The sequence below is a fragment of the Diabrotica virgifera genome, chromosome 7, assembly GCF_917563875.1.
Source record: "Diabrotica virgifera virgifera chromosome 7, PGI_DIABVI_V3a".
NCBI lineage: Eukaryota > Metazoa > Arthropoda > Insecta > Coleoptera > Chrysomelidae > Diabrotica > Diabrotica virgifera.
In genome coordinates, this window is record NC_065449.1 from 131,090,233 (window position 1) to 131,102,738 (window position 12,506).

The following is a 12,506-nucleotide window of genomic DNA, read 5'->3' on the forward strand; positions in this document are numbered from 1 at the left end:
TATTATATTCTACTCTATTTCAAACCTATTCTATATAAGTATCTACACATTACACCTATTATCATCATCATCATTCTCTTTGCCTTATCCCTATGCAGTGTCGGCTTCCCTAATTGCATTTCTCCACACAATTCTATCTTGAGTCATATCAATGTTAATCCCCTTTACCAACATGTCCTGCCTTATCGTCTTCTTTGGTCTTCCTCTCCTACTCCTTCCAGGAATCTGCACTTCAGCTATTCTTCGTATTGGGTGATTAACGTCTCGATGTTGAACATGACCAAACCATCTTAACCTATGCTCTCTCATTTTGGCATCAATTGGTGCCACACCTAGACTTCCCCTAATATACTCATATCTAATTTTATCCTTCTTTGTCACTCCACTCATCCATCTAAGCATTCTCATTTCCACCACATGCATTCATTGTTCCGCTTTCTTTTTCACTGCCCAACATTCAGTTCCGCGCATCATAGCCGGTCTTGTGGCTGTTTTATAGAATTTTCCCTTCAGCTTCATTGGAATTTTTCTGTCACAACACACCACTCGCTTCTTTCCACTTCATCCATCCAGCCCTAATTCTACTGCATGCATCTCCATCTATTTCTCCATTACTCTGTAATACCGATCCTAGGTACTTAAAACTATTGCTTTTCATAATCATTTCACCTATTATATTATATTTTACTTTATTCTATACTATATATCTATTCTAATCTATCTATATATTTCATTTAATCTGTTACATTCTACTCTATTCTGTTTTAAATCAAATACTTTATTAGTAAGTATCTACATATATATTACATCTATTCTATTATATTCTACTCTATTCTATTTCAGTTTATTTTATACTATATATCTATTCTAATCTATCTCTCTATTTTATTTATTTTATTAATCTGTTCTATTCTATTCTGTTTCAAATCAAACACTTTACTCAAACAAAGAAACAAACGACATTCAAAAGCTTCTAATAAAAAAATCATTGCATTGGTACTACTGAAAATATTGACATTTTTACAACATTTATTCCAAGTTCCTTCAATTTTTTTGAGGACAAGAAAATTTTGCTTTCAAGAAATTCACGAATTTATTGGCGTCAAGTTAATAACGAACAAACATGGATGTCAAATTGTGCTTTGAGAACACGTCAAATTTGGCCTTGAATAACTTGGTCAATTTATTGTTCAATTTATTGTTGATGTAAAGTGCACTTAAGGCATGGTAAGTAAATCTTAATAAAATATCTGATTCTGAAAAAAAACCTATTATGTATACAAGATGTATTAATGATGGTTTAGAGAGTATTAATAGCTTTTTGGGTAGACTTCTAAGTGATGCAGATACATACAATTTTAGTAAGTATTTCCAGTAGAACTACTGCAATAACATCCAACAATGGGCCATTGTTATAGGAAGGGGTTGTGGAATTAATACCAATATCACCATTCAAAATTTTCATAAAATTTTGGATAAAAGGGTATCCATTAGTTGTTATCAGTTAAGTTTAAAACTTGGCACTCATGGAGAGCTATACCATAATATATAATAGGTATATCTCATAATATTACATCTCATATTGTTCACTACAGTAGTAATGAGTGAGCCTGCATACACAGAACCATAATAATATATTAGTTCGTGTATGCAGGCTCACTCATTACAATAGTGAGCAATATGAGATATAACATATTATAGTATAAGTCTCTGTGCATGACCAGATTAACACGTTTGGTACCCATCTCGAACAAGCTCCACTTGGCTGGTACCACATAGTTAAATAATTTATTTAGTTACACAGTACTACTCACATAACTTATGTGTCGTAAAAAAGTACCTTCGGTAAAACCTTCGTGATGCTACGTCATGGCCACTGAATGTGTTAAAGCTTGTTAATGTAGGAGAGTTATACTAAAATATATATATATATATATATATATATATATATATATATATATATATCGGTTTTAAAACGTTCTCCTACGTCTTCCGATGCCTAGTCGCCATTCACTTCGGTCCATCCAAAGGTCTTCATCCAATTCTCTTTCTCTCATTTCTCGATTTATGCCTTCTCTCCAACTAAGGCGGGGTCTTCCTCTTTTTCGTCTACCATGAGGGGTCCACGTTAGGATTTGTTTCGGGAGTCGTTCTTCGGACATTCTTTGTACGTGTCCATACCATCTAAGCTGTTTGGTACTAATGTCATCTACTATTGTGTGTTTCACATTCATTATTTCCCTAATTATGTTGTTGGTTACCCTTTCTAATCTTGATTTTCCTGCTGAGCGCCTCCAGAAATCCATTTCTGTTGCTTCAAGTTTTCTCTTGTATCTTTCTTTTATTTGCCATACTTCACTGCTGTAAGTGATTATACTCTTAACAATTGTATTGTATATTCTATGTTTGTTGTTGTTTGATATTGACTGGTCCCACAGGATGCTATTGAGAAGGGTAATTGCTTTTCTTCCCTGGTTGTTTCTTTCTTCTATCGTCCGGTCTACGCTTCCTTCTTGTGTGATGGTCATACTAAAATATATATTGCCTTAAATAGAAAAATATCTTATTTAAATTGTATCCATGTAAGTTTTGATTTAATGAAATAAACCTTTTAATCAAAAAAGTGTTGTTTACTTGTGTACACCCAGCAATATCCTGATCATAGATAAATAATATAGTATTACTGGATCCTGATATGCAGACGCCAATAGGGCTTTTCATCGATTGTCATTTGTTTCGAGCTTCTGTCATGATTCACATAATATTAATGTATCTACGTCATACGTCTTTGGTTTGTATCATTGGTATATACCAATAATGTACGACGTAGATATATTAATATTATGTGACACATGACAGAAGCTCGAAACAAATGACTGTGTATGAAATGCCCTATTGAATAGGGCTTTTCATCGATTGTTATTTGTTTCGAGCTTCGGTCAAGTGTCACATAATATTAATATATCTACGTCATACGTCTGTGGTTTGTATCATTGGCAATATCAATAACATATGACATAGATATATTAATATTAGACAACACATGACAGAAGCTCGAAACAAATGACGGAGTGAAAAGCCCTATATCATGTAAATACAAGTCATAAAGATGTCCACTTTTTTCTATGAAGATGTCTTTCTACGGTTAAAATTTCACAGCCTAAAGACATCATTTATGTAACTTCTTAAGCCGTCACAAAATGACTGCAATAAGAAAATAGAATTTATTAACTCGCCTCGCCCCCAGGCAAAGTAAAGGTGCTAGGCCACTAAGAATGTTTTTTTTATTTTGCGGCTTTAGCGCTTAGCTATTTAGCCAGATACATGATGAGAATTAATACTATTATAATACATATTAAAACTAATTCAAATTACTAGTAATTTTATTAATATTCTGAATAATTATGTAACCACTTTAATACTAAAATAAAAAAGTGTCCATCTATACTATCCCAACACATTTTCACCTTTGAAATCGTAAATTTCCATTCCCATTAAAAAATAATTTGTACTGTATAAGTATATTTCTTTTGAGCTTCATTTTTTTTTCAAAATACTGCAACATGAGTTTTAAATTATGACACAGTACAATACTTGTTTCAATATTTACATTTAAATAAAATAATCCTAATTACTTGTAAAAGTAAGGTTATAAATTTAAGAATACAGAACTCTCTTTTAAAACCAAAGTGGCATTACACTAATTTTAAAATTCCCGCTAATAGGAAAAAGGTAAATCTGGCAACAGTGCCGTCGTTTGCTGGACATTTAATCTCTCCCGCGTATTGGCTCCGTGCGTCTCCCCTCTACTTACAGTCACGTGACACGCTGTCAGATTTTGTAAGGACGTTTTAACATTGAGTCTTATGGGATTATTTTGTTAAACTTGAATATTTTATTTTGTAGTGATAATAACCGAAAAAAATTGTTAGAATTCATTAGTTATTAATTTATACTGTAATTTATAGTGCAACAAAAATATTTTCTTTTGCGTTAATAAAGATTTATTGACATAAACTGCGATAGTGAGGTTATGTATACAAAATCGAACTGATAATCAATATTGGAAAGTGAAGAATTTATATCAGATTAAGTGCGTTTTTATTTTCTGTTTATATTAATTCATAATATCACTAGCGTGACACGGCATTTTTTTTAAATGTCTCATTTAAACATACACAAAGCGTCCTTATAAAATTTCAAAAAACCGCCACCATGAGCAGGTCGGTCGATTTTGCTTTGACACTTTGTTAACGCTCGGGACGAATAGGGCTTTTCATTTTCATCGATTGTCATTTGTTTCGAGCTTCTGTCATATGTTGTATAATCTGTGTATAATATTAATATACACGGATTATACGACATCTGACAGAAGCTCGAAACAAATGACTGTGAATGAAAAGCCCTATTCTTTCATTTTTCCGACTGTATTTGCCAGCAACTATTGTCAGAAACATCTTAGTATCTCATTTTAAGCAGTTATTGACTTACACCGATTGGCTTCTGGCATTGATTTGTTAATAGATACCTTTCACTTTTCTAAATAAAAAAATTAGTTACAGATATGACAAACATCTAGCTAGAAGATGGAATCCTGCGTTCTTAAAAGAAAAAAAGCTAGTTCCAGAAGTAAGCTACCAATAATAAACTAGAGAATGTATTACAAGAAAGAACAACGCTAATACTCAACATAGCTCAATTGCTTCAGATAGAAAAAGAGGAGAAAAGGGTACAACACAAGCGTGCCAGAGACAATGAAAGGGCAGAAGAGAGACACAAAATTCATTGATTTATTAAATTTAAAAATTAAATTATACAAAGGACAATTAAATAAAAAATTAAAAAATGATACATGTATATTAATGATCCTTCTATTTCCCCATAAAGCTTGTTACTGACCAGGAGGTATACTATAATAGATATATATTATATCTCATATCGCTGACTCTAGTAATGAGTGAGCCTGCATAAATGGAACCATAATATACATTATAGTTCCGTGTATGCAGCCTCACTCATAACTGTAGTGAGTGATATGAGATATATTATAGTATAGCTCCCCGTGTATGACAAGCTTAACACAAAAAATTGATCAGGTTATCAAACATCTTAACTTCAGTAAATTCAATAATTTAGCTTATTCCTGGTATATACTCTTAGCAAAAAATAATTTTTGAATTAAATTAATTGACGCAAAAAGAAGAATGTGAATGTATGTAATTTATTTAAGCCAAAATATATTGTACGTCTGTCAGTAAATAGAAAAAAATGTTTATTTCACAAATAAACATTTCTTCTTTCGCTTAAATTAAATCACAAACAGCCTCCCACATACCTCTTGGCAGTTTGAACATTTAATTTAAGCGAAAAGCATTGTTTATTTGCCAAATAAACATTTTTTTCTATTTTCTGACGGCGATAGAATGTTTTGAGATAAATAAATTGCATACACTCTCAATTCAATGGATTATTCAATAAATATAGACATAATATTGAATAATTTTTAGAACGTGTAATGACATGTTTTTAAATCTGCCGCGTTTACGATTCCGATCCTGATTAAAAATTTGGCAACATCGCGGAATTGGTTGTAACATCTATCCCTACCTAGATAAAACAGCTGATGAAAAGCGGGAATTTAAAAAAATAATAGGTTAGGTTATATATTAGGTCTGTTCCTTTGTTTTAAGTGTAACACTAGTTCTTGAAAAGTGTAAGAAAAGTGTTACACTTTCTTGTTTCTTTGTTTTTCTAGTGTTAACACTTTTTTTTTTCACGATACACTCAACTTCTGTCGTAGAACGCGTACAACTCGTTTCTTTGAAATGCTGTAGGAAAAAAAGTGTAAAGTGCACTTTACATCAACAAGAGAGTTAGCCCCGTATTCATAGACAAGAATCTACAGGTCGAGCAAGTCTCGTAAATTTCACGATTGCGAGCCACGCTTCACGCAACCGTGTTTGCGTACTTGTGTTTCGAGTTGCGTGGTCGTGCGGAGTTATATTTACCAAATTTAAATCCGTTCCAACATGCTGTCAAAATTAAATCAATATGTCAATATGGCTACTGGGTGTAAAAGATAAATCTATCTGTTCTTAATGAGTTTTAGATAATTTTAGTTGTATTTCTTTGTAATTTTGTGTTGTACAAAGATTAATTTAACATTTTCTCTGGAAGTATTAATTTAGAAAGATAATATGCTTCATTGGTGTTGTGTTTTGAAGTGTGAAATGCAAAGTAATTGTGATAAAGTCAAGATAAAGTTCACTTTTAAACTGAACTAAATAAGGTATCTGAGAGACAACAATGGTTAAATGCAATACAATGTACAGGTTTTACTAGCGAAATGAAAATTTTCCTGTCCTGTCTGCTGTAAACATTTTATATCTGGTAAGTTACAATTACAACAGTAACGATTTTTGAAGATGTTAACATTTTAATCTTATAGGAAAACCAGCCGACTTAATCGATAATAACAATCTCCAGATTGGGTTCCTTCAATAAATATGGGCTATAAACACAATGAAATAAGTTCCCCAAAATCTAAAATGGAGTGGTATCAAAGGAGAATTAAAGGAAAAAATATTCATATTGAAATTATTTATAAGGCACTGGACTGTCTTAAATTCTACAATAATACTAGGTGGGTAAATGATTTTAGACATTTTTCATTAAGAGTAGATTAAGATTAAGTAGATTTTCATTCAGTAGATTTAAGACTTGTTTACACAGGTAGAGTAATGATGCAAGTACTTGATAGAGTAGAGTAACTCTACCTGTAAAAATGCTCAGCACAGTAGAATAGCTGGTAGAGTGTATAGTTGGAGTTAAAGTAGAGTGACTAGCAACCTATGGCAAAGTAACTACTCTATGACCACCACTACTGCCAAAATGTCTACTTGGCTGCACACTCTACCCATGGAACACGCTCAATTATGGCAGAATAGAGTAGGTAGGAGAGTACATGGGGGCGCTGTCATTCTGGCTGGAATTGTGTAAATAGTGAAAATGAAGTTCACCGAAGATGAAACTTTAAAACTTGTAGAGCTATAATACGGCGAATACCAGTGTTTATGGAATTTAGGTAGTGTATACTACAGAAATAAAAGTTTGCAGCAAGCTGCGGAGGATGAAATCGTCGAAAGAATGGCAAAGGGGGCTTTGGAGTAAACGAGCTTAAGCAAAAAATTAAGAATTTAAGGTGCACTTATAATCAAGAGTGTTTAAAAATACAAAAATCGGTTTCACTATACTAGCATCAGTACTATACTTGTACTCTCCTCATGTGAATGGTATCAAGCCATTTTTGGTAGAGTACTACCGCTACTCTACTCTCCTCAAAACTCTACCCATGTAAACAAGTCTTTAGAAACAGTGGAAAATGAGGTAGCTAGTAGAGTAGTAGTAGAGTAAAATATACTGGTTTAGCAAATTACAATGTTTTAAGGTAATACAGTAGCGATAAACAGGTAGCCAAAACGTGTTCTAAGATTGTCACTGTAATTTTGAATATTTTTTCGAGGCATTTGGCACACGTATTCGTAAAATAATAAAGAATGGCGGTACAGAGCCCAATTTGAAAAATATATTAATATGTGGAAATTACTCTGTAATTATACAATATTTAAAAAACGAGCCTGTACCGCCATTAAGAAGAACAAAAAAATACACTTTCTTCAAATAAACTTTTTTATCTGATGCCTAGATTTTGTGTAATTTTGGAACTACTAATGAAATAAAAAATTTTAGTAGTTCCAAAATAACACAAAATCGGATAAAAAAGTTGTATTTGAAGAAAGTGTATTTTTTTGTTCTTCTTAATGGCGGTACAAGCTCGTTTTTTTATATTGTATTTAATTACAGAGTAATTTCCACATAATAATATATTTTTCAAATTGGGCTCTGTACCGCCATTCTTTATTATATTACGAATATGTGTGCCAAATATCTTGAAAAATATTCAAAATTACAGCCACAATCTTGGAACACATTTTCGCTACCTGTTGATCGATACTGTTTCCTCTTAAGATAGTTTTAATAGTTATTTATGATATAAGTATTAAAAGTACAATTTTAAGATGCGCATGTGAAAGTTAACTTGAAAAAATAATTTTATTAATGTTTTGACTTCCACATCAGATGTCATTGTCAAAATACAAAATATTTATTATTATTAGGTTTGTTCTAGCAAACAGTCAAACTAGTCAAAAACCATCAGCAAACAGTTGGTCAGTAAAAGAACATAATACAGTCACCAGTGCGATCCCCTCTACTCGCGCTGGTCCACTATTCGCTGATGGTTTCAAACTGATGCTAGAACAAACCTATTATTATTATGCATATCATTATCTGTAAATAATATTTCTTCTGATTGTTAATTGTAAAGGATAGAAAAATTACCATTTATTTCATTTTTTTTAGAATCAGCTGAGAGAAGTGGTCTACAAAAAACCAGGAAGGAAACGGAATATGTGGCTACGAAAGGCAAAAGAAAGGTTTACAAAGCAAATGTGACACATTTTTTTGAAATATTTAGGAATATCAGTAAATTGCATTAAAAAAATGTATGAAAAGATTTTGTTCAATAAAAATGTTTATATTTATCAAGGATGTATTATTTGGTATGGCCACATATCGTCAGTGATGTAATAATACATCCTATCTGTTTTTTCATGAGTTTTGTAAGAGAGACTAAAAACTTGTCTTAGGGTCACCTCCTGTTTTCATATGATATTTTTTGACTTGTTTTGTAGTAAATTAAACTATCTATGAACTACAAAACAAGTCAAAACTTACATATGAACACAGGAGGTGACCTTAAAACATGTTTTTCCATCTCTCACTGTGGTAGTTTCCAAACTCGTCTGAAGGTGGTACACAATCAATACAATCTAAATGTATAAGTTAATATCGCTAAATTTCCCAGCTCAACTAGTTTCATGTCTTTTTATCTCACTACTTAATACATCTTTTGTGCTATTTTGCCGGTTATTAGAGCGCTCATCACTGTATTTCTGGTATATCCAGGGAATGTCTACAAAATATATTTTGAATGTCCAGAGAACATTCGTGGACATTCATGGAATGTTCCAATAAGACATTCAGGTAATGTTTAAAATGCTGACACAGGATTTTCCTGGGATGTTCAGGGAACATGTTTTCGGGGATATTCCAGGAATTTTTCAATGTCTGTGTACCTTCTATGGAATATTTTGGTGTTATTACCGCCGCACTCCACTTGCGATTTGTAATCAGGAAGATTGAACACATTGTTTCAAATACAAGTCAATTCATTTGTGACTAAATAATCATGGATTGACTTCTATTTGAAAGAATGTGTTCAATCTTCACAACTACAAATTGCAAGTGGAGTCCGGCGCTTAGGGCTACTTCCTCTTCGGTATTATGTATTATACTACAGAAATCAGGAACTTTCCTTCTAAATATATGTATGCATCTTGGCCATCAAACATATTCTTCCAAACATTTTTTTAAGGGGTTACATAGGTCTTGTGGGTAAAAAAAGTGACTTTTTAAAAAAATTATATCTCGAAAACTAAAATTTATTTTTATTTATAATTAGAACATGTAAAAGTATAGTACTTAAGGCAGTCTCAAAAAAAGTTTCAGCCAAAAATATTCATTTTTGTAGAGTTAAGTTTTTTTGCGTTGGCAGCATAACTAAGTCCAGTCTCATCTGAAATCAAAAAGTTTCTTGTAGTTTATACCTCTGGCTAGAATATGAACGAAGGAATTAAAAAAAATGAAATTTGAAGATTTTACATAAGTTTAAACACATTTTTGACCCCAATTTTTCTCATTTTTAAAGTAGTTTTTTATAAAACAAAAATGACCTCATCTAATAAAAAATCCTTTGTTCATTCACTAGCCAGAGGTATAAACTACAAGAAACTTTGATTTCAGATGAGACTGGACTTCAGTGTTCTCAGACCTCCTGAAATTTCAGGAGACGTACTGATGGCGACCCTCGCCTACTGATCTACTGATGGCGTCCTTAAACCTCCTGATGAAGTGATGGAATTATGAAAATCATCTGGTTTTGTTCCAACTCGATACAAAACCGTTCTTGAATGATTGCGAGGATGCGCAGTAACGAAAAATGTGTTACTGCGCAGCATTATTCGTCATTGCGCATGCTCGTAACGATTCAAGAACGGTTTTGTATGGAGTTTGAATTTTTCAGAATTTTATCCTATTTCATTTTTTTTTATTTTTATGCTTTAGCCGCCATCTAGCGTTGCCACAGCCGTCCCTTACAGATTTTATAGAGTTGCATGCCTACCTATAAACGTAAAAATACTCCACCAACTGATTCTACTGATTTTTCGTGGCGACATCTAGTTGCCAATCTATAAACGTAAAGACTGAAACTACAGAATTCTACCAATTTTTGAGGCGAGCGAGTCTCCTGAAATCTCCTGATCGTTCGTGGCGACACCTCCTGATCCTCAAAAAAGTCATCTGGGAACACTGCTGGACTTGTTATGCTGCTCACTGCAAAAAAGGGCTGTTGTCGAAAAATTGCAGTCACCTCTACAAAAATGAATATTTTTGGCTGAAATTTTTTTGAGAGTACTATACTTTTACATGTTTCAATTATAAATAAAAATAATTTTTAGTTTCCAAGATATAATTTTTTTAAAAAGTCACTTTTTTACCTGCAAGACAACAACTTAACAAATTGTTGATTTCAAATTGTAACAATTGTTTTGCAAAGTATGCTGCCCTCTTGTATTTTCTGTGTTATCTTCATCATACAATTACTTCATCTAAAAACTTTCTGCGATATATTCGCAACAACAAAAACAAACAAAACAAAAAAAATAAAACAAAAGTTTAACTACCTTCACACCACAGAATCAAGCAATCAAGTTACACAAATTTTCAAACACCTCACCTGACACAGCGTCTCAAGTACGATTGCGCGAATTGGTAAATATAACTCCGCACGACTACGCAACTCGAAACACAAGTACGCAAACACGGTTGCGTGAAACGTGGCTCGCAATCGTGAAATTTACAAGACTTGCTCGACCTGTAGATTCTTGTTATTCATAGTCGGTACTCAAGTATGAGTCGATGCTTAAGGTCGACCTTGAAAAAATTTGTATACAAATTTGTATAAGAATTTGTTCAAGGTCGACCTTAAGCATCGACTTAGACTTGAGTACCGACTATCAATACGGGCATTAGAGAGTTATCGAAACCGTCGTTTGGTAATAAAAGATCCTTTATTTTGACACTTTTGACATATAAGCATGGTTATTTATGTCAAAATAAAGGAGCTTTTATTAAAGGACGATGTTAAATAGGGTTTCGATATCTCTCTATTGCCACCGGTAAATAAAGGATCCTTTATCTATAGAGAGGATCTATTGATATCGGAGAGAACAGGATACTTTAATAAAGGACAAATACAGGACGGGTCTAAGGCTGTATGACACTATGCATTTTCTTGTATCATTTCTAATATCGCTTCTGATATGTCAAAAAAATGTATAGTGTCATACACAGATACAAGAAACGATATCAGAAACGATACAAGAATTTGTGTCAGGCACAGATTCTTGTACAATAACTGCGCCAATTTCTGCGCAAAGAGCAAAAACGTAAAACCTGCTGGTAAAACTTCTAAATGTCATAATGGCGGCTGAAAATGAGATCATATGATTTATGTCTTGATGAATTTATTTGTGTTTTGTAGGTATTATTTATAAATATTTTATTGATACTTAATATACCGTTTGGTATGGACTACTGTTCTACTAATAACCATATATTTAGAATAACTTTGGGTTTCATATTGCATAATTTTTTAATAGAGGAAAATACAATAGTTCCAATTTGGATCAAACTGAAGATAATTATAATGCAAATATTTTAGCACAAATATCAAAACAAAATAAAAAACACAAATAATCAACAGTCAACGTAAAAATTCTAGTTATTATAACATTAAAATATTTGTTTTTAAAAGTTTATAAATTTTATAAAATCCTTAAAATCAGCTGTAGACGCAGTACTACCATACCAATGTAACGTGACAGGGTGATAAACAAAATTTCGACCAATCACGTGCCGAATTTCATACAGTTTTCGATACAAGAACTTGCATAGTGTCATACAGGACACAAATGTACATACAAGAAATGATACAAGAAAATGTATACAAGAAACGATATCAGAAACGATATTAGAAATGATACAAGAAAATGCATAGTGTCATACAGCCTTAAAAGAGTGGTATTGCAAACGCAGTTAATTTTATTTTGACAAATGACATGAAATATTTTTGTAAATATAAAAATAACCTATAAAATTCCATTTGTCGATATAAAATTAAAATAAGATAATTGAAGAGTAAAACGTTAAATTTAATTATTTTGTCATTTAAAGATGTTTAGAGAACAACATAATATATATCCCATAATACTCATCGTTCATAAATATGGAAGTGCAATAAATTGGAAATACTATTTTATGAG